At 42.9% G+C, this 23,317-nt stretch overlaps 1 long non-coding RNA gene across 1 annotated transcript; it reads right to left on the reverse strand.

The window, feature by feature from the left end:
- Nucleotides 1-6,245: 6,245 nt before the first annotated feature.
- LOC148403772 (uncharacterized) lies at nt 6,246-8,431 on the reverse strand. Its single transcript, XR_015861347.1, has 3 exons — nt 8,364-8,431; nt 7,343-7,418; nt 6,246-7,238 (listed from the first exon to the last, which is right to left on the reverse strand). It is a non-coding gene; the product is annotated as an uncharacterized LOC148403772 (long non-coding RNA).
- Between the last annotated feature and the right edge of the window lie 14,886 nt (nt 8,432-23,317).

The following is a 23,317-nucleotide window of genomic DNA, read 5'->3' on the forward strand; positions in this document are numbered from 1 at the left end:
ACAGACTTTCACTGACAACACAAAACTGTTATCGGTGCTTAGAAAAATAACAATGAGTGTCTCTTCACGAATAAAATAGGTTTCTTTTTGCAAAAACAAGAATGTTATGTTAGCTGAAGACTGATTTGTCCGTGACGTTCACAAAAGAATATTTGTCACACACAGTTAAGAAATGAGGCCCACTGATGGCTCTAATTGACACAGCGGTTCTGTCATCACGCGACGGGGACAAACCAGCGACTACGGGTGAGGGCGGCGACCAATCCCAGGGCTCCCGTCCACTCGGCCGCCAGTTAAAGACCTCGTCTGCATTTTTCCCCAAGCGTCTTCATTCTTCAATCACGTCGCCACTTCATCAAGAGGCATCAATCAGCGGCATGCGAGCCGACGGTAATTACACCCACTGCTGATTTCCCCGGAGGCAAGCAGACGCGCCGGTGGTATCGGCGCTTTCGGCGCCCGCTGAGGGTTCCGGCCTCTCGCAGCTCGTCATCAGCGGTGACCAATGCATTTGATTGACAATCAGATGCAGGGCAAAGGTAGTGAATAATTCCGCTGCTCGGGTTGAGAAAGCATTTAAAAATATACAGTGAAATACAGTAAACCTTGAAATGTGAAATATCCTTCACAAGGGGAAAATTCGATCACCTGATTCAAAAAGATAAAAATGCAAGTTTGTTAGGTCTATCGTACACTAAATACATAAGCATCAAAATCGTTAAAGGACATGTTTTGTTTAAACATCTTTTTTTTTTTAATCATCGAAGACAAGCCAATCGCACAACAAAATATATGGTTTTAAAAACATCAAAACAATTAAGCCATCAGTGAAGCCAATGAAATGTTTTGCGTAAACATCGAAGACAATTTAGTCATCCATGTACTAAATGTATACCTGCATAAGAAAATAAAAACAAGTACAAATTAATTTTTAACTAACCTAGCATACATGTTAAGCATCAATGTCAATTTAGCCACCATGAAGCTAACAAATGTTTTGTATGAACACCAAATCCAATTTCCATTTGACGTACGTATCGTTCCACACAGTAAAGCTAATTTAGTTGTCGATAAAGCTAAGATTTATTTGTCCCACACAGGGAAATGTACTGTGTTCAAACACCAACAACAAATTGAAATAAACTAGTGTACATGATGTTACAAGCAATTTAGTCCATCAACAAACAAAATGAATCTTTTGGGCAGGAAAAAAAAAAAACTAAGACACTTTTGATTCTCCGATGACATAAAATTTGAACATATGTGATTTTGTAAACCACAAAGGCAAGTAAAGCTCAATTCTGTAGCAGATCCATTTTACTGGTGTGGTTGATTCCCAGAATAGAGATGAAAACACATCACCCATCAGAGAGGCAATTATTTTTAAAACAAAATAAATAAAAAACAGCGGGATCAGGAAATGTCCTGGGTGGCACAGAGAATTGTGGGAAATGAGGGTGGAGTTCATTTCATTAACGGCCGACTGGAGTACATGCGGGTGTAGTCAAGGCAGGACCGTGTGGAGTGAGAAACACAAGATGGAGTCATCCATCGGTCTCAGCTAATGTCAGCAAATTTTCGACTTGCTTATTTTTCGTATTTGAATATAAAAACAGCGAGTCACTGTAAACATCAATGTTAATATTTGCAAAGATTTGTAGAAATTAAGTGTGAAAATAAATTAATTTTAAAAGAAATAGAATGTGTGTCCTCGGGTTTTAAAATAGTTAGGGTACTAAGAACGGGTATTCAAAGGATGGTTTGGCTTTTCAAGTAGGGTCCCAAATTTGAACAAAGGTTATAAAATTGAGTTTGATAAATTCAACTATTTAGGTTAGGTTCCTCGACCACGTATTTTTGCTCTTCCCCCCAAATACTTGTTAGCTTCATTGAGGAATAAATTGTCTTTGATTTTCACTAAAAGTGTCGGCGCATTGCTGAGGACTCTGCTTGCATTTCGCATCGGAAATATAATAAAAAGTCCAATTATGTCGGTTTCAGTGCTGTTGTAGTCATATTCCAGTAAAACGGTAATAACGAGGCAATTAGATTAGTAAACACGAGCATGATGATGCACATTACTGCACATTGTGTGAAAATTGCAGCAAGCACAAAATGAGCTTTAAGGCCATTCGGGGGGCTCCCCTGAAGTCTCTTCGCCAAAAGAAAAAAAGAAAAGTAGACATAAAGAGAACGTTCCAGATATATTAAGTGTGAGCGGCCTTGCTTTTGTAATTGTAGACGCAAAGCAATTATTCAAGAGATCAATAATTGACCAAGACGTCCTCATTACTTTAAATTGGGACGCGTACTGAGAAGTGTTCTTTCAATGTTAGAATGGGGTCACACCCATCTCTCGGGGGCTTTTTAGCGTGTGTGTGCGTGTGAGAATGTGTGTGTGCTGACTCAGCAGGTCATGCAAAGGCAGCGCCCGTTGCTGCTGGAGCTGTTGGCCAATGGTGCGTCACTTAACTGCTGTCCCGGAAGAGAGATGAAAACACATCACCCATCAGAGGGGCAATTATTCTTTAAAAAAGAGAGAGAGAGAGAAAAAAAACGGAGATCGAGAAGATGAAGTGTCCCGGGTGGCCGAGGGAATTGTGGGTAATGAGGGTGCAACACGTTTAATTAGCAGTAGAGTGCAGTGCAGCGAATAGAGGAGGCAAGCGATCGGATGTAAACATCAAAGATGATTTAAAACGGCCAATAAAGCTAATGTACATGGTTTTCATAAACATCAAAGACAAATTAGTTTTTAATGAAAATAGCGTTTGTGGTTTTGTAAGCATAAAAAAAAAAAAAAATTAGTTTCCAATGAATCTAATGTGCATATTTTGTGTTAGCATCAAAGTCAATTTGGACCATGTGAAATGTGACGTTATGTATGTTTTAGTTGATTTGTGTTGTTTATTGTGATTATTGTCCCATTTTGTGAAATAACAATCTCCTGTGCACGATTGACCGGGAGGATGCTGCATCAATATGGCAACAACCCAAGTTTCTTTTTACAGTGAGGAACACAGAGATTGGATGGATGGATGGATGGATGGATGGATGGATGGATGGATGGATGGATGGATGGATGGATGGGTTTTGATTTTTAATCTTGCCTTTATATGTTGTTTCGTAACTAAGTAGTGCAAATTGTGTATGGAATGTGCTATATAAATGAAGCTGCCTTGCTTTTCCTAGGTAATGTTAAAAGCATATTAAATTCAATGAAGACCAAAATGTCCTTGACGTCAATTAGGTTCATAAATGATTAGCTTGTCCTACTGTCAACAACACACGACCAGAGCGATGAAGCACCGATGACTTTGTCGTCACTACTCTCCAACAGGATCAAATTTAAAATCACTGCATCAGATTGTTAACCGGGATGACGGGCGACCGACATCTTTAAATAATCCAACATCCTCCCCAAACATTTCTGCTCGAGCACCTGCGATGAAAGCGAATGAAAAAAAGGTTAAAGAGTGTTGCTAATGGGCCGCGGCGACCGTTCACCTTCGCCTGCGTCGGTCTGTTCCGCTCTCTGCCGGGGGGATAATGGCCACCCCCATTGAGGATTCATCCCTCGTCCCTCAACTTTTTCTTTTTCCTTCTCGTCGCCGCCTTGCCGCCAAATGCAAATCCGCTCTGTCACATCTTTTTAACTAGCCCTCCGCCCTCGTCTTTCTCGCTGCCTTTTGCTTTTTTCTCTCCTCCTTGTGGAGGATTAGCAGCCGTGCGTGACTGATGGGGAGGAGATACGCCATCAGAATAAGTTACAAGCCTCTGCCTCCTCTTCCTCCTTCATATTCTCTCTGAAGTGGCGAGGAAGTCACTACATTGTCTTTGATGTTTACAAGGTGGGTTGTCCTTGATGTTTACCAAAATTTTGGAAGTTGTGCTGATGTTTGCCAAAATACATCCGTTAATTTCTCATTGACGCATAAATTGGCCTTGACGTTAACAAAACACAAACCTTCACAGCTAATTGTTTTTGATATTAACAAAAGGACACAGTGTGTTTAAAGATAACCTTGATAATTTTAAAAACAAAAAATAATTGGAATCAGACTGCTAAAAATAATTGGAATCAGACTGTTAAATGTTCCTTGACGTTTGCAAAAATTGTCTCCAGTATTTTCAATGTGTGTTGAAGAACAAATTGACCTCCGTATTTACCAAAAAGTTAGCAATGTATGTTTTTGATGTTTTGCCAAAATAAAATTTGTCATTGTCCTTGATATCCTACAAAACACCAACATCTACTGTACTTATATATTTGATGTTTACAAAAGAATGCCTTAATGATGGTTGACAACCTTCATCCATGCATTTTCGGAACCACTTAATATTTTGAAACATACACTTCTTAGAATTAGTGCCCACGAACATATCCTTGATATTTACAAAAACATAGTTTAAGTTGGTTAAAGTACCGTATTTTCCGCACTATAAAGTGCACCGGATTATAAGGCGCAGCTTCAATGATGAGCCATTTTAAAACTTTGTCCATATATAAGGCGCACCGGATTATAAGGCGCACCTTCAATGAATGGGCCATTTTAAAACTTTATCCATATATAAGATACATACATTTGGCCCGCGGGCCGGACTTTGGACACGCCTGCTGTAGTGGCTTAATATTGGTCCATATATAAGGCGCACCTGATTATAAGGCGCACTGTCGGCTTTTGGGAAAATTGGAAGTTTTTAGGTGCGCCCTATAGTGCGGAAAATACGGTATGTAAATTGCAGTGGCTGTTTACAAAAAATAAATGTGTTGGTCTTTGAGGTTTTGAATTAATTGCTGTCTAAATTGCCCTTGATGTAAACAAAACACGTAAATTGTTTATTGAATCATTGATAAATATACGAAAATTGTCCTTGATGTTTACAAAATATGTCCGTTCATTTACAACTAAAATGTCTTTATGTTTACATAGCCACAAATATTAGCTTGATTAATGAGTAAATTATCTTTGACATTTACAAAGATGCATTCATAACGTTGCTTGACAACTATGCTGTTCGAGATATTGAACATTCTCTAAATTGCTGATGTTTAGAAAACACATTTCTTAAGCTTCTTGAAAACAAAATTGTCTTAACAAAACACGTACATTGACGACTAAATAGTCTGTAATGTTTACTAAACAAATATGTTTTGGGAACAATTTCCTCTCTCTGTAGTAGCTGGGATGGAAGGAAGGACTGAAGGTAGTTCGGGAAGGAAAGTGTGGCCTGTAATCCGTCTGGGTGGCCTCCGGGAGCCCCTCATTACTGTCAGCGTCTCAGTCATTGTGACGGCCGCCGTGGGTCTCGTGCCAACGCAGGGAAATGAAATGCTTATTAGGAATTCCGCCGGCACCTGCCTGTGCCTCCCTCAACTAGGTTGAAGCCCCCCTCCCCACCCCCGCAAACGTAACAAGGATACACTCACTCAGCTGTGTGCTGGCACAGGAGTCAGCGAAAAATGTGTAGACATCACCCTCGCTGCCAACAAGACTTCATTATCTAAAGCTGGGTTTTGGAATAGCGACTTTGATACTGGCAATGCGATCATTCAAATTTAGAAAAAGTGGGTTGTCCTCTATTGAGTTGGCAAAAACTTGATATTGAACCTTGGTTAACACAGAAAATATGCTGTGTATGTGCACAATCTTTGGTTATTTCGTGATTGCTTTGTCTGGGGTAACAATTTCGATTAAAAAAATTTTTGGGGCTCCGACTTAGTATAAATGGCAGCTTCAAGTAGCCCATCTCCACCACTTCTCTTACTCTAAATGACCTAACCCTAACCCTAACCCTAAATGCTTCCAATAGAGCTCAGTGCTGCCAGGAATGTTGTGGCACCAACGGCACGCAAATCAGAATTTGACTACCCTGTATATTTTAAAAACTAAACTAAACTTGGGGTTAATTTGAGGTTAAACTTTTATCTTTATTCTTTTGAAAGGAGAACTACAAGTTATTTTTGTACAAAAGCAAAATTCCTTATAATCTTACAAAGGTAAAGTATTTGTTCTTGTGTGTGTTGGCAAACAATTTGTGCAAGCACACACATTATCATCGCACGATCTTGAAGGCAACCTTGGCAGAAGCCCGAGTCTCATTAGCCTGACTAGAAAAAGTTGGCTAACTTTTTTGAGTCTCACAAGTGTAGCACGGCAACCTTAACTAGAAGACGCACACGTGAGTGAGTGTGCATGAATAATTGATGTGCCACCTCCTCCTATGAATATTTCAGCACTGTCACAGAGACACCTGCTCTAATATTTGTATTTCTACCTTTTGTTATCCGTTGCTTGTCGCCTAATCGCAGCAAGCTCCTCGTCGCCTTTGTCGACAAACTGTTTTCCACTCCACTCCTCAAAACAAATTAAAAGTGTGAACCCAAATAAAATACACAAATTGGAAGGAATTGAATCACTTTTAAAAGGTGCAAGCAGGATATTGTGGTTCAAAAATCTTAAAAAAAAAAAAAAAAAAAAAAAATCTCTGCTACAAAAATCTTCTATGTATAATGGGGCATGTTCAGGACAACAATCTACCCAGTGATGTGTTTCAACAATCGACTCTGCATCCTGTGCAACAATCAACACTACACAACAATCTACCAAACAGGTGTGTATATGCCAGTGCAAACGACAACATACACAATAGAAACACAATCTGATACTGTACGACAATCAACAAAAACTTTGGTCCAAAAATTGATTAGAATGAGCACTTTCTTCCTCTAGATGTCAATTATTATTATCATTATAATTATTCTTATGAATAGAAACCATTGATTATCTATATTATTCAAGTATTTATATCATGATCTGGTTCATACCTGAATGCCATATTTATAGATAACTTTAGAGTTCATTATAATATATATTTTTGAGGCACCACCTCAGGTGTTGCGGCCTCCAATTTGTTCATCAAAAGAGCTCCTTTGTCCTATGACAGCTGAAAGTGAAGATCACACAAAATGTCTTCCGCTCTCCAGCAGTAATTGGTGCACACATGCGCACACACACACACAGGACCCTGTATGCCCTCTTGTTTCCTTGTTTAGTTTTAATTGACTCTTCTTTTTTTTTTAATGCTTCATGCGCAGTGCCCACATGACACCGCTGTTGCCGTGGCGGCGTCACGCTCTGACAGTAAGTGGTGTCGAATGTCTGGCGACAGACGGGAGGTGACGCGTTGGGCTGCGGGGTGACGGGTCGGGTCAGGCGACTGTCAGGATGCGTGACCTGCCACCAAACAGGAAGTCATGTTTTGCTGACATCCTGTTGCTGGCTGTCACCGTGAGAGCAAACTTCATTCGTCTCCTTTGCTGTAAAATGTCGTTCCTCACCTGTTCGCCAGAAGACTTTATGTGCTGCATTCAAAGCTTCTGCTCTGGACAAGTTCTCCGTATTCTTCTAAAAATCCTGTGCAACAATCGACCCAATACAACACTTTGTATATCAATCTGTGCAATATTCAAGTCTAAACAGTAAAACAATCCAGACATTTGTACATCTTTGTGTATAACATGGCATACAATAATGTACAATAAGTTTGTATACAGCAATCTACACAAACAAAAATCTATTCAACAGTCTGTACAACAATCTACCCAACATATAGTGGAGCAATCTGTACAGCAGACTACAAAACATTATGAATGAATCACTGTGTATTAAGAATTTGAAAAAAAAAAAACATGTACAACATTCTGTACAGCAACCCACCCAACATTCAGTAAAAAAAAAAAAAAAAATGTACATAGCAATCTGAAATAATGTGGAAAAATCGACGGAACATTCTGTACATGATCTTGTTCAACAATCTACTCAACTTTCTTTATAACCTTCTAAACAAGTGTCTATCCAATTTTTTACACAACCATCTAAACGTCTTTTTAACAATCGATTTTAACAATTGATTAGAATATAAAATATCTGCACGATAATTTAAGTGACAACAATCTACCCAACTTCTGTACAAAATATCTGCACGATAATTTAAGTGACAACAATCTACCCAACTTCTGTACAAAATATCTGCACAACAATCTACACAACAAAAAAAGTATACCATTTCTTATGTTTCTTCTATGAGGTCACGAGATTGGCAAAATCGTGCCATCCATCCGCAAATCTCAAGACTTGATTCAGAGGTTGCAGCATTCAAATCATTGGCCCTTTTCTTTTCTTTGCGTTTGCTTTTGCTTTCTTCTTTAGCCAACCTGTGAGTTATCACTCAATATTTCATTGCATGATGCACGGAACATCAAGCGAGTGAGAGATCTGTCATTGGCGATATCATAGCTGACACACGGGCTTGCCTTTGAACGTATCGTGTCCAGCAGAAATGCTAATTCGTAGAATTACCAAACATAGATGTTATCCCGCGTATGATGTGAGCCACAAACGGACGCAGATGGAGCTGCCATTTTGCCACTGATAATTGCCTTTTACAGAGCGGCGAGAAGGGCTGGCTCGGGGGGCGGGGGAGATATGATGGGAGGGGGTTTCATTGTGGAGAACACTTTGAAGCTTCCTGCCTGTTATGTGCTGCGAGGTCTCTCCTCCATGAAATCCATTAGCTTAGCGCCGCTGCCAGAGTGCTCGCTAAAATCATTCGGCGGCTTGCACGGGTTGACCCCCTGCCTGCCTGACTCGAAATGCATCGAGGGACTCGGATAAGGGCCATAATTACGTGACAACCTTTAAATAACTGCTGTCTATAGATAGGATTTGATAATGTGTGGCAAAGAAGCTGTTTGGGAGGAGCGGAAAAAGGTTTGAAATGGTAGATTTCTGCACCACGTAGTATGTATGTACATCATGACAGGACTCACAGATATCACCACGAATCCTATGCTGGGAAATGTACAGAAAGTCGGTCGACCATTTCGGTATAACATGAAATACAGCATAGAACAGGTTCTCCGCCTTTTTGAGTTGAAGGCAACCCTTTTTTTTTTTTAAATAGTTTGACCAACACGATATGTCCACTGTAGTATTAAAAATGATCTGGCACCAGTCGACTTTGTTTAAATGAAATCCAGAACCCCAAAATTCAAATGACGACCGCGTGTGATATAATGCACAGGTACCCGAGTATATATCAGTATTTAACTCAACTTCTCAACTTCCTAGACTTCATCCTAATTATTGTTCCTCACCACAACTACAAAAACAACCATATAAAGCAAATCTTATACATCACTCAAAGACATCTTGTGTAGCCAGAATACAAAATAATGCCATAAAATATAACAAATGAGCACACACTTGAAGCGATCTCCAAGCACGGCAGCCACAGCTGTGCCACACTCATCATTCCGGCATAACACAAGCGACAATAACAACTGAGAAATCTGACAAAGAAATCTAATATATGAATAAAGTTCATTATACTCACTCAAAGAGGACATTATTTGGAGACTGAATCCATCCTTCTCTCATCCTCGAGAAGAGTTCAATTGCTCTTTTGAGGATATAAAACCACGTCACATCCAGAATTTTGTTTTCTTTCTTCAGTCTGAAGCTATATGTTGTATTTCTAGTTGAAACTTTTATTTACTCAATGCTAAATATATAAAAAGTAGATGCAGTTTGGGCTTGTTTGTCGTCGTTATTATAGCAGCCTATCTAAAGGCATGAACAACGATAATACTGCTCACTCTTCAAAACTTTTTTCATGTTTTGAATCAGAATGAATTTCTACCAATATATTTGATAGTTTGAGGGAGTTTACCAGATGAAAAACGTTGAATGTGACAATAAAACACAAGGTAAAATGTGCCATCAGGCCGTTTTGTTGCGCCATCTTAACATCACATATGGATCTAATATGATGAAAAGTGTGACCCGGCTGCCCCGCCCACCCTGAGTCACGGCTACCGAGTCAAACGGCAGCCATGACCTCAGCATGAGGAGACAGCTTCTCTCTCATCTGTGATTGGTGGCCGGCCGACGACAAACACGGTCAGTGCGCCGTCGTCCTCGCATCTGATCAATGCATCCGTTTGGCGACGCTTGGCCTCGGCCGGCGGGCCAGCTTGCAACGACGTCGGGCTTTGTCCCGACCGAAACTCTTTTCACGTGTTAGCTGACAGCGGCAAATTGGTGTGTCATTGAGCCCCCGCCTTTATTTCCACTGTCCATCAAAGTTGAAAGCTGAAGGGTCTCCAGTTAACGCTACACCGCTTTTTTCCGAGGGCCCCCGCGGAGCGCAAGGTCGGCGGCCGAACGCCACCCGGTCGGCGACCTTGGCGGAATGGCCTGTAATATGAATACAATCATACTGAGTGGCAAAATAACGGCACCGTAAATTCAATGAACAACCCTTCCGACCTGACTTCACCTTCCTTCACCTCTTCTTCCGTGAGACTATTTTTTTTTTTTAGGGGGGGGTATGGGACAAAGTAATGGAGCCCTCCCCGAAGAGACCCTGAGAAGAGTTCTCTTTTCCCAACGAAATGTCAAGGCGCCCAAGCGTAGAAAAATGGGAGCGCGGAAGAGGCACCACTTAGCCAGGAGACGAGGACAGCACCACCTGCTTAGCGTCTCGACCTGTTCTCCTGCCGTCACGACTTTATTTCATTGAACAGGAGGGCTGGAGCAAAACAAAGTTCACAAAGTTCAGAGGAACAACAACTGTGATGACAAAGAACAAAAATCACTTGGAACTATTAGGTGCAAACTGCCCTCGGTGTTTCACTACCTGAATTTCTTTCAACATCTTCAGTTGCCTGAAAAAGCATTTTAGGAAGTAAACATATCTGTACCACTACCAGAATTACATTGAGTATTTGTCACAAATCAGTGTTATGTTTTATTACATGATGCCACACTGAATAAACCCACTGAGGTTTGGTTAGCTTGGACACACAACTACCAGAAGTGGAATGAGCATTTATGTAAATAGACCATATTGATCAAGACCCTGTTAATGTGTTTAAAAAGCCTGTGCTTGTGTCATGTGACGACTTGTCACGGACTAAAATAAATACATTTGTAAAAAAGAAACATGACTGCATGAATACCAGAACCTGAATCCATCATAAATCAATATTTCTACATTTCATTGAAGCGATAGTGAACGAGTTACATCCATTCAAAAGATGATGAAGTCCTTTCTGCGATATCTCGTCCTCTTGCAGGTGAGGGGCCGTGGCTCTACGCCACAAATGGTAAACGTCTCAGCCGTTGCATGGAAAAGTGATGGATGGTATTGGGCGTGAAGGTAAAGATGCCGCAACGCCCTTAAAGAACACTTCCACTGTGATTACATTTACATTTAAAAGGCTCAATTTGCACTTATCGTCTTCTGACCCCAACAGGACCCCAATATACACCCGCACCCCCAACACACACACACACACACACACACACACACCCAACACACAAACACAGACCTTATGCCTGCTACAGCAAACTTATCCAACGCCGGTCATTTCATTAGACACTCATTTTGAGCATATTATACAATCTACGATAATAAACTTTAACGGCCTTTGGGTTTAGTGCATGTTTTTGTGCAAAATAAATCAACAACAGTAGAAATAAAGATGTAAAAAAAGAAAGAATCACATAAGTGTCCTTGGGAATGTGGCAGCTCCAAAGTGTTGACGATGAGCGAGTCATAATTAAGCGAAATTCATTAGGGCTAAATTGAAAGCGTTGAAAATGTGATTATTTCTGTCTTTGGAGCGACCTTCGTCACAGAGCTGAGAGTCAAAAGCCTCATTTAGCGAGTGGATGCAGCGACGATAAAAAAAGATGAAATGTATAACGTTCCGTAATGTTTGATCCTTCGTTAATATGCTGTGTTACAGGTAAGTCTGAAAAACCCGGTTGATATTAATTTATTTATTAGGAATTGTATGAAAATATTAGCACATATTCAAGACGGGGCATGAAAAAAAAAGGAAGGAAACGATGCAAAACAACAAAAACACATACGTATTAGAATGGAGTTGGGGAATCTAAATATAAAAGATAACAGGAGATGGGACAAAATGACAAAAGACATCAACAACAATGCCTTGGAAGCTGGTTGGGGAAAACAGGGAGAATAGGGATGACAAAAAGAAACACTTGTCAGAGAAACCTGGGAATACACTGAGAAAATAGGGAACAAAAAAAAAAAACTGTTAGAACCATTGGACCCCTGATGAAACCTGGATGGGGAACCCGGGGATACAAAGAAAGGAGAGCAAGTAAAATATTTGTAACACGTGTTGGACTGCGGTTGGGGAGCGAGCAGGAGACGGAAGCAATAACACAAGGCAATGATATCATCTTTCAAAACCTAGTTAGACAATCTGGGGATAGATTGAGAAAAAATAGGGACAACAATCAACACCTGTTGATAAGCGGAGAGAAAAATCGTCAGCAAAACCCAACACAGCTCGTACTGTCGTGTCATTAGCAAAATAATGATCAGAGTGAACGGATTTTTTCAGTCCGGACGCAGCAAATACATTTGATTGTACAGCTCCAACACCTTTCTCATTGTTTTGGTTGATTTATATCTTTTTGGGGTAACACATCTTTGAGTCAGAAGCAACCAGAATATCAACAACATCTGGGTTCTGAGTTCTCGCAGACCGCCCCCGCCCCTGCCCCCGGTGTGCTCAGCTGGCACTCCGCAACATATTTTGACATGAGGTTCAGCGTTTGCGTGTATCACTGACCCTCCTGCAATGATCCTCCATGTTGCCCGCCGCCCTGCCCCCTTCGATCCCACAGGGATGCCGCCTCACGCCCCTCCTCTCGGTCCGGACTTGTCAAAGCAGATTTTCGTCAAATTAGCAATGTCCTGCACGGCGGTAATTGCTTGCCAAAGCCATTCCGCCGATGCAGATTTACGGGGTCGACTGTGATGGAGACGACGCCAAATTGGCTTGGAGATTGTGAGGCGTCCCATCATGGCGGACCTCGAAATGAGCATTTGTGGCCAGAATGCTGATTGGTCACTTCTCAGTTGAAAAATGTGGATTTGTAGTCACAAGCTGACAGGCGGGCACGTGTGAAAGATGGTGGACGGCTCGTGGTAATGTTCGGATGACATGAACAGGACTTTAGCTTGTGGATCGTAAACACACTTACATCCTCAATTCTTCTATATTTTGAAAGTGAAGACAATTTGCAATTTTAGTATTGACATAGTCAACAAGTGGATGCACAATTTGTCTTCATGGGCCAAATAGAATTATGCTGTGGGCTGAATTTGGCCCGCGGGCTGGAGTTTAGGGGCTTCCGTGCTGCGGGATTGATGTTTTTTTTTCTGAGGAGGTGACGTGCTTGTTTCCTTGGAAACATGCAGAAATAATTATGCAGAAATCATGTTCCTCTTTTAATGCTCACATCGTCGCCTGTTCAAATTAAACAAAATGTCAGCTGACATGTCAAAGCGAGGATTAGGTCCGCCGCCTCGGTCAAAACGACCCACTAGGCGACTTGACGCTTTCGGAGGCTAATGAAATATTTTGCGGTCTCGCGTGCTCCCGCCGGCTCTCCATCACTCCTCGCTTTTTCCGTCACCTTGCTTTCCCGCTCTGTTCACCGGCGGGACTTGACAAGTCGGTGAAAATAATTAAAATTCAGGCAAAATGATGAAAGACTTGCAGTGAGGCGTCCTTGAAGGGTCGAAGGGGCCCTTCGTGTTAAAAGTGGTGAGGAAGAAGAGAAAACATTTTCCTTTTTTCTGCCCCCTCGTCTTGGCGGAGAATAATGTTAAGGCGGCTGCTCTCGGCTTAAGGGCCTCTTAAATTGGAAAGGCAGTGGCCTATAGAGACATGTACCTGTCAAACAAATAGCGCCGGCTCGCCTCTGCCGTCGTGTTAAACTCTCCGACTCTGACGGGTGACGCCGGGGCGGGAGAAAAGGGGGGAGGGAAGAAGGAACTGGCGCTCACTTCTGCGCCGCCGTCCAAGGCTGTTTAGACTCCGCCGATAATTCTCTGTGAACCGAATTGTTACGGCCGTGGCGCAGTTGCTGTGTGTGAAATCAAAGGCGAATTTCCAGCAATGTTAGGTTGTGAGAATTTTCCAAGTTTGGATTGAGGTGGTCTCACGGAATATATGGGCAAAATGTTTAAATGTTAGGAAAGTAAATTAAGTATTGTACTAAGCCGTGTTCTAAATAACATTAAAAAAAAAAAAAAAATGTTTATATGAGAGCTCAACCAACCCCTTGGAATTGTGTGATGTTGAAAGACACTTCCTGTTAGCATTGATCAATACAACGTTTCAAACACGTCATCCTTTCATGATTCATATTCCCAAATACATGCCGCACGTATCATGCAAGATGTTTCCGACCAACAGCCACGCTGGCTTTTTTTTCCCCCCCGGAATATTTTAAAGCTCATTTTCTCTTTCTAGAGTGTTTGTTTTAGCTACCAGCCGCAGGGCAGGAGGTGCAGTTAACGTGCGGCATGATGGGATGCTGAGAGCTGAATTACAACTAATGGCCGCCGCCCCGGACCAGCCTCTGAACATTTTATCCATACAGTTGTGGGGTTTTCCATAGATTTGTGCGCTCTGTCAGCAAAAAACAGTGGCGGTTAAAAAAAGCCTGACAGAGGAAGAAGAAGAAGAATGAACATGAAGTGGTCTCATTATGAAACAGTTGTGCAGGGATGACAGAACACTTGAAACTGAACTAAATGGAAGCCAAGTTTGACACACCAAAAATAGTGCAACTAAATATATAAAAAATAAATAAATAAGGGCCTGGTAAGCAGTGACGTGCGGTGAGGTTCATGACTGGGGAGAAACTGACGTCGTAGCCTCCCTTGCCTCCTCTGACCAAAGATCCCTACCGCATACTTACCCCCTGAGTCGCATTGACCCTTCGTTAACACCGCTAGGTATCCGGGTCAAGCCACTCAGGGCAGAAGAGCTGGGGATCAATCCACGCAAATCAGAGTGAGAACCAGCTGCAATGAACCGCTGCCTTTCTCCTCCGATCAGGGTCCAAGAGCACTGGAGCCAGCCCTGACTAGGTAGTGCCTCCCCAGTCCTCTCCTCCCGGTTGTACCTGCAAAAAAAAAAGCTTCTTTCTTCTTGAGCAATCTTCTTTGTCCCATGTCAACGCACGACCTAAGGAGATGCTGGATCCATTCCTCCAACTTTGCTGTGCTTCCTCCATCGCGAGGCTCGTACCTCCTGAGTCGCATTGACCCTTCGTTAACACCGCTAGGTATCCGGATCAAGCCACTCAGGGCAGAAGAGCTGGGGACCAATCTTCCCCAATCAGAGTGAGAACCAGCCGCGGTGAACCGCTGCCTTTCTCCTCCGATCAGGGTCCAAGAGCACTGGAGCCAAGAGTCAGCTTGACCCTTCGTTAACACCGCTAGGTATCCAGGTCAAGCCACTCAGGGCAGAAGAGCTGGGGATAAATCCTCCCCAATCAGAGTGAGAACCAGCCACGGTGAACCGCTGCCTTTCTCCTCTGACCAGGGTTCAAGAGCACTGGAGCCAGCCCTGACTAAGCAGTGCCTCCCCAGTGCTCTCCTCCTGGTTGTACCTACAAAAAAAAGCTTCTTTCTTCTTGAGCAATCTTCTTTGTCTCATGTCAACGCACGACCTAAGGAGATGCTGGATCCGTTCCTCCAACTTTGCTGTTCTTCCTCCATTGCGAGGCTCCAGGGAAGTCCAAGTACCTAGAGGGAACTCACCTGTATTGCAATACCTGTGGAGGGAATGGCTGAAAAAGAAACCCTACTCTACATCGCCTAGGTCCCGGTGCATCCTCGGCCTAGTCACCTAAGCTGGACTAGGGGATGTGAATATTAGGGGTAAGAATTTGGAACCTGTTCCAGGTCACCATTTAGAGTCCAATATTAACGTGTGTGGTGCAATGTGCTGTTGCATGAGCGAGGCTACCCCCCGTAGAAGACTGAGCCTGGATTAAGGTCCTTCCGCTCTGGACCACCACACCCTGCGTGCTTTGTCCCTAGAGTAGGAACTCAGGGGGGCCGCATACGTACCCCCTGAGTTGCATTGACCCTTCCGTTAACACCGCTAGGTATCCGGGTCAAGCCACTCAGGGCAGAAGAGCTGGGGATCAATCCTCCCCGATCAGAGTGAGAACCAGCCGCGGTGAACCGCTGCCTTTCTCCTTCGATCGGGGTCCAAGAGCACTGGAGCCCCTAAGCACTGGAGCCCTGAATCAGCTTGACCCTTCGTTAACACCGCTAGGTATCCAGGTCAAGCCACTCAAGGCAGAAGAGCTGGGGATAAATCCTCCCCAATCAGAGTGAGAACCAGCCGCGGTGAACCGCTGCCTTTCTCCTCTGACCGGGGTTCAAGAGCACTGGAGCCAGCCCTGACTAAGCAGTGCCTCCCCAGTGCTCTCCTCCCGGTTGTACCTGCAAAAAAAAAAAAAGCTTCTTTCTTCTTGAGCAATCTTCTTTGTCCCATATCAACGCACGACCTAAGCAGACGCTGGAGCCGTTCCTCCAACATTGCTGTGCTTCCTCCATCGCGAGGCTCCAGGGAAGTCCAAGTACCTAGAGGGAACTCGCCTGTATTACAATACCTGTGGAGGGAATGGCTGAAAAAGAAACCCTACTCTACATCACCTAGGTCCCGGTGCATCCTCGGCCTAGTCACCTAAGCTGGACTAGGGGACGTGAATATTAGGGGTAAGAATTTGGAACCTGCGCCAATTGGCCATTTAGGGTCAAACATTAAAACGTGTGTGGTGCAATGTGCTGTTGCATGAGCGAGGCTACACCTCATAGAAGACTGAGCCTGGATTAAGGTCCTTCCGCTCCGGACCACCACACCCTGCGTGCTTTGTCCCTAGAGTAGGAACTCAGGGGGGCCGCATACGTACCCCCTGAGTTGCATTGACCCTTCCGTTAACACCGCTAGGTATCCGGGTCAAGCCACTCAGGGCAGAAGAGCTGGGGATCAATCCTCCCCGATCAGAGTGAGAACCAGCCGCGGTGAACCGCTGCCTTTCTCCTCCGATCGGGGTCCAAGAGCACTGGAGCCCCTGAGCACTGGAGCCCCGAGTCAGCTTGACCCTTCGTTAACACCGCTAGGTATCCAGGTCAAGCCACTCAAGGCAGAAGAGCTGGGGATAAATCCTCCCCAATCAGAGTGAGAACCAGCCGCGGTGAACCGCTGCCTTTCTCCTCTGACCGGGGTTCAAGAGCACTGGAGCCAGCCCTGACTAAGCAGTGCCTCCCCAGTGCTCTCCTCCCTGTTGTACCTGCAAAAAAAAAAAAAAGCTTCTTTCTTCTTGAGCAATCTTCTTTGTCCCATGTCAATGCACGACCGAAGCAGACGCTGGATCCGTTGCTCCAACTTTGCTGTGCTTCCTCCATCGCGAGGCTCCAGGGAAGTCCAAGTACCTAGAGGGAACTCGCCTGTATTGCAATACCTGTGGAGGGAACGGCTGAAAAAGAAACCCTACTCTACATCGCCTAGGTCCCGGTGCATCCTCGGCCTAGTCACCTAAGCTGGACTAGGGGATGTGAATATTAGGGGTAAGAATTTGGAACCTGTTCCAGGTCACCATTTAGAGTCCAATATTAACGTGTGTGGTGCAATGTGCTGTTGCATGAGCGAGGCTACCCCCCGTAGAAGACTGAGCCTGGATTAAGGTCCTTCCGCTCTGGACCACCACATACATACCCCCTGAGTCGCATTGACCCTTCGTTAACACCGCTAGGTATCCAGGTCAAGCCACTCAGGGTGAGAACCAGCTGCGGTGAACCGCTGCCTTTCTCCTCTGACCGGGGTTCAAGAGCACTGGAGCCCCTGAGCACTGGAGCCAAGAGTCAGCTTGACCCTTCGTTAACACCGCTAGGTATCCAGGTCAAGCCACTCAAGGCACCTCAGGATCAACCACTTTGATCAGAGTGAGAACCAGCCTACAAAAGTATGCTCCTATCTTCTTGAGCAATCTCCTTTCATTCTCCTATTACAACGCACAACCTAAGGAGTTGCTGGATTTAATTCCTTCCACTTCCCTGTGCTTCATACACCGCAAGGCCCCAGGGAAGGCCAACCTGTTGTTATTGTTGTTGCCAGAGGGTCACTATTTCAGAAAGTTCCTACACTCACGGTTCCCATTCATTAAGGTTCCTTGTGGCTCTCTCTTGTGGATCTCTTGTGTACTACCTCTCATTCTCCAGCAGTTACTGCAGGTAATTTGGATATACTTTCGAGCGGCCCTAAGCGTGGCTTTATTGGATTTCCGATTATTAGTCAAAACCTATTTTAATATTCTCAACCCTGAGTCGTGTGTCTTCAAATATGGCTATATCCTTTGTACCTGTTGAGTACAAAAGTTGCTTATCCATTTCATACCATTCCCTATCTTACTATTTTACTTCTTTTTGTTTATCCCCTACACTTTTGATCTAATTTATTTAAATGACCAGCTGTCAATTTCATTTTGTCAATTACTGTTTATTGGTCTTGTACTACTATTTTAATCCATTCATATAACTTATTTCATTCTATTACTGTAGTTTTGACGTCTGGGGATCCCATTGGCAGGGTGTCCCATTTGCTGTGAAGTATCACTGCAATATCCACAGCTTATTTCATTGGTATCCTATTTTACCTGAAGGTCCTTATTTTGAGTGTCCCTTACACTCACGGTACCATGATTTTTTTCAAAATGGCCGCCACGCCGTCCGGTCACTTCCTGGTGGCTATGCCTAGCATTGCGTCCGATTGAACTTAGGTTGGTCGGTTTATTTAGATTTTTTTTAGGTAGGTTTTGGGGGGGGGTTTGATTCTGCTTTTTAAAAAAAATTAGGATTAGGGTTAACCAAAATTAATTTCATCCCTTATTTAGAATATTAATGTAATAATTGGACATTCACAATATAAGAATACAAGTGACGTGCGGTGAGGTTCATGACTGGGGAGGCACTGACGTCACCACCCCCCCCTTTCCGGGTAAAAGTTAACTAACCGTGTCACAAAAATGTTGGGGAACGCTGCTCTAGTGTGGCTTATTCATTATTTAATTTGAACTATTTTAATTAAAATCTCATATCAGCAGTCCTCACACATAATAACACTCAATAAAACACATGGAATCAAAAACTTGTTTTCGATCGTGCGTACCCCTCCATTCCGAAGTCACGCTGTCTAAATCAAACCTTTTAACTCCGGAGTTGCTCTTCCTTTACTGATGACCTCCTGCTTCGACCGAAAATCCATAGTTGAAAATCGTTTGGATGTGTAATCTTCCATTGTCAAACGAAATGTAAAAACGGGGGGGGATGAAACGAACTTAAAACAAAATTGACAAATGCTCCTCAGTTGCTCGCTGTTAACTGAACTGAACTGGAGATCTCTTATTCGACAGGTAGGCGCACGAAGCATCCCGGGTTCACTAGCGCCCCCTGCCATAAGGCTGAAGAACTTTTTTTTCATAGCTTCCGTAAAGTCTCTTTTCAAAGCCGTTTTGTTCATCTTAAGAAACACGACGTTACAGATAGATGACAAAAAACACTTGATATTCAATACATGAGCTTAACTACGGAAATTTGTTAATTTAGCCACACTGTTTGAACACTTAAACAGCGACATAAAGACAGAGAGAGAGCAGTTCTGTCTGTGTCAACATAGACAGCCGTGTGATTACGCAATCCTCAGAGGAGGCTCGGCAGGAAGTTGGCTAGTCTTTGGTTTTAAAATGATTATAAAAATTCAGCAATTTTGGTTCAAAATGATACAAAACTATTAAAATTAAAAGGAAAATGACTTTATAATAAAAACAATTGAATTTGTTTTTCACCTTTTCATGATGGCAGGGGAGGCCTCCTCTGACCGCACGTCCCTGCTGGTATAAGATTTTTTTTATTCAGCATTACATTAAATTATGTGATTTTTATTAATTGACAGGTTTCCTGTCATAATGTGTGTATTGTTGTTATTGTTGTTGACTTTGTATTCAATTTAGTTCTGTTTTATGAATGTCACATCTTGATTTCCCCATGGTGAAGAGTCTTTTGTTTCTCCAGATACAATGATATTTTTTATCCCCCCCCCCCCCCCCCCCCCCAGCATCATTTGTCCAAATAAGTTTGCCGATATCTTTGAGCCTCTCACGTTGTTTCGAGTTGGAGGGACAGTTCCTTTTAATTGGCGCCTCCGACCGCTCATTGGTTGACAGAAGTAACGTTTGGCAGCAGAGTTCAGGAGCGGCCCGCCGACCATGCTGATAATGCTGTCGCTAGCTAATTAGGGAGTGGCTAATTAAGGAGTTGCGTGGTGGGCGCAATTAAAAACCAGGCACTATTAAGTGTGCGCCAACCTGGCCGACCCACTTACGAGTGGGCGGTCAGCGGTGGCTCTTTGAGGTTATTTTCGCAACAATCCACCCCATGACTCCATCTTTGATGTTTTCATTATGCTGCCAGTCCCGCCCACTTTATCGGTAGTGAGCATGCATGTGGGAACAGGGAAACGTGTACGCTGAAGCACAAGTGCAAAAAAAAAACGCTGAGTTCCAAAGATAACAAATGTGCGAGGGAGGAAACCAACAATCTGACGGACGTTGCGGAAACTTGGCCGACGTCAAATTTAGGCTTCGGTTATTCCGTCCTCACCCAAACTCCTGGCAGTCAAAATGGCGAACACATCGTTTGTATCCAAAACCAATCAAGAATTTTAGCCGTGTGTCAACTTGAGCTCACTTTGTACTTACAGCAGAGTCTTGAACTTTTTATTAAAATATGTTTTTTTTTTTTAAATATAATGAGCACTGAAAACTCATTAGAGGAAATATTGCAGGAACATAAAATGCAATTACAGAGTGGCAACAACATTACAACATCCTTTCATCTGTCCCTAAACTACACTACACAACTTTAGAATTACATTTTTTTTATAGTCCATGCTATTTAAAAAAAATAGCTTTGCTATAATTGCACTTTTTGATGAGCACATTTGTTTCCCGATTGCTACATGTGGGTTTTTTTCCGCTTCATGTTTTCTGGGCAAAATCAAAGCAGAATACTTACAGGTCATTGGGTACACCATTTACCGCAGAGATGGGCAAATGGCGGGCTCACAAGATGCATGTTGCTTGTGCCTATGTGCCCCTTGATTAGTTTTCAGTACTGGTTGCGGGAAGAACACAGCCCCAGCATAACATTCCCAGGAGCTAGGCGTGTTTTTCCTTATGACAGGAGGTCAGGGGTTCCCCAGCGACCCGCAGGTCTTCTTCGTCTTCCGGTTGGCATGTTGTCGTCCGTGAGGGAATCCCTCTCACTACTTTTTGTTTTCCTCCTGTTGTTTCTTCTCGTTACACCAGAGTCCCGCCGGGTTAAGATCATGTCTGTCGTGTCAAGTCCGTGCCATCACTCGCCCGCCTTGCTGCATCTTTAATACGCCTACAAGACTTGTGCATTTACGACCCCCCCTACCCAGAAGCCTTTGCTCCGGGCCTCATCAACCGCTTCTTATCACAGAACGGCATCACTCTGGAATCATGTTGTCCTCATTAGAGCTTGAGCATGACAGAAACCACTAGAGGTTTTGGAAAAGCCAGCCCCCAAAGATAGTTTCACTTAGCAACATGAAAGCAGGTAGGCTTTTTTTTTAGCAGGAGATGACATACAATGGACTCAAAAAGCCATGTGAGAAAAAGTCACAGGAAGTCAGCCATTTTGGTTGAAGCAAGCACTCTATGGTTATTTCTCACATTTGAATTCAAATACGTATAGTGTTTCTTTAACTTTGGTGGGCCTGTCTACCAAGAGTTGACGCACAAAAAGGTCTCAAGAAGCCTTGTTTGAAAAGAAACAGATTTGGGGGTTTTAGTTTTTAGGGTCAAATGGCTCAGTCACACCCAACCAGGTTTGTAAAACCAATTGAGCACTCAAAACCAGTTTCACTGAGCAACAAGACTTGTTTATAATGAGTAGATAAAGAAGCCATGCCTTAAAAGAAATATGGAATCACCTATTTAGTTTTAAGTGACTACGCTTTTTTGACTTAGTTGCGCCCAACCAGATTTGTAAAAGCAATTCAGCCTCCAAAGCTTGTTGAGCAACATGAGATTTGATAGATGTATTTCTCTTGAGTGGACCCACAAAAAAGTCTCAAGAAGCTTAAAAACAGTAAGTCAATCATTTCTGATCTTAGCAGCAGTTAAATCTCTCATCTATAATTTCCACCCAGTTTGGCCCGCAGACGTCCATATGGAGCTTTTCCCGACATGAACTCCGGGCAGACTTTGCATCATATTTTAAAGGCAGCAAAACATGTTTATCTCGTGAATGACCTGAGCGAGGGCCACATGGTCGACTTTGAATTAAATTAGATTTCATCCCCTTCCAATGTTGAACCATCAATACATTTTCGGACTGGAAAAACACTTTAAGGAGAAAAGAGGCTCATTTTCCTTGTAATGTTTGAGGACGCCGTGTTATGTTTGACCCGCTGGCTGGCGGAACTGCCTGCCAAGCAGCCAAGATGCTGAAAAATGTAGCTCCTGAAAAGCAGAAATTAAAAAAAGCATACTGGTTATTGCATAAATTAGCTCATCAATTAGGCCACATTTGATATTCATGCACCGTCTGCTCGCCTCCACTTTGACTTATTACACTATTTGAGTTGAGTGTGTGCAGTGTGCGTGTACGTGCACGACTCCCAGAGAAATGTTGCTTTGGTTTCGGTTTGTGCACTTCTATTAAGTGCAAATATCATCAGCGACTTCCATATTTGATGGACTACTTAAAGTTGCTCTAGTGAGATTTTTCTAATCTTGTTTTTTTTCAATATATATTTATTTAAATGCACTCCATCTGACATTTAATACACTTTGATAGTTGTATTTTTCATCATTGCACACTGCAGTTTTTGTATTGATGACTGTTTTTGTAAGAGTACAAAATAACCTTGTATACACACACACATACACGTATATACGTATACACACACTCATAGACACACTTATACACCTACCTACCTACACGTAACATTACCAATCAGCTGCCGGGTTATGTTTAATTTCAATTAAGCCTAAACCCAAGTTATGTTGATGTTGAAGACTTAATTCCAGCTAAATGTTTTTGCTATTTCGGAGTTGTGCGCGTGACGACATTCTTTTGAAGTTAACGTCTCCGCCGTGTGCACTCTGCTGGAACCTTTTAAAACCAGCATTATTTCAGCTACAGCAAATATCCTAATGGCCTTGTATTGCTTTTATCACTAAAAAAAACCCAAAAAAACAAGAGAGTAAAAATTCTATTCACGTTTGCTCATTTTCTTTAAAAAGCTTCAAAAAATGTGAACACAAATTGTTTCTTCTGCTTTTGTTTACTCCTTTCCTTTCCCATGGTG

This window comes from Syngnathus floridae, chromosome 1 (assembly GCF_059516105.1).
Source record: "Syngnathus floridae isolate MCC-2025c chromosome 1, RoL_Sflo_1.0, whole genome shotgun sequence".
Classification (NCBI taxonomy): domain Eukaryota; kingdom Metazoa; phylum Chordata; class Actinopteri; order Syngnathiformes; family Syngnathidae; genus Syngnathus; species Syngnathus floridae.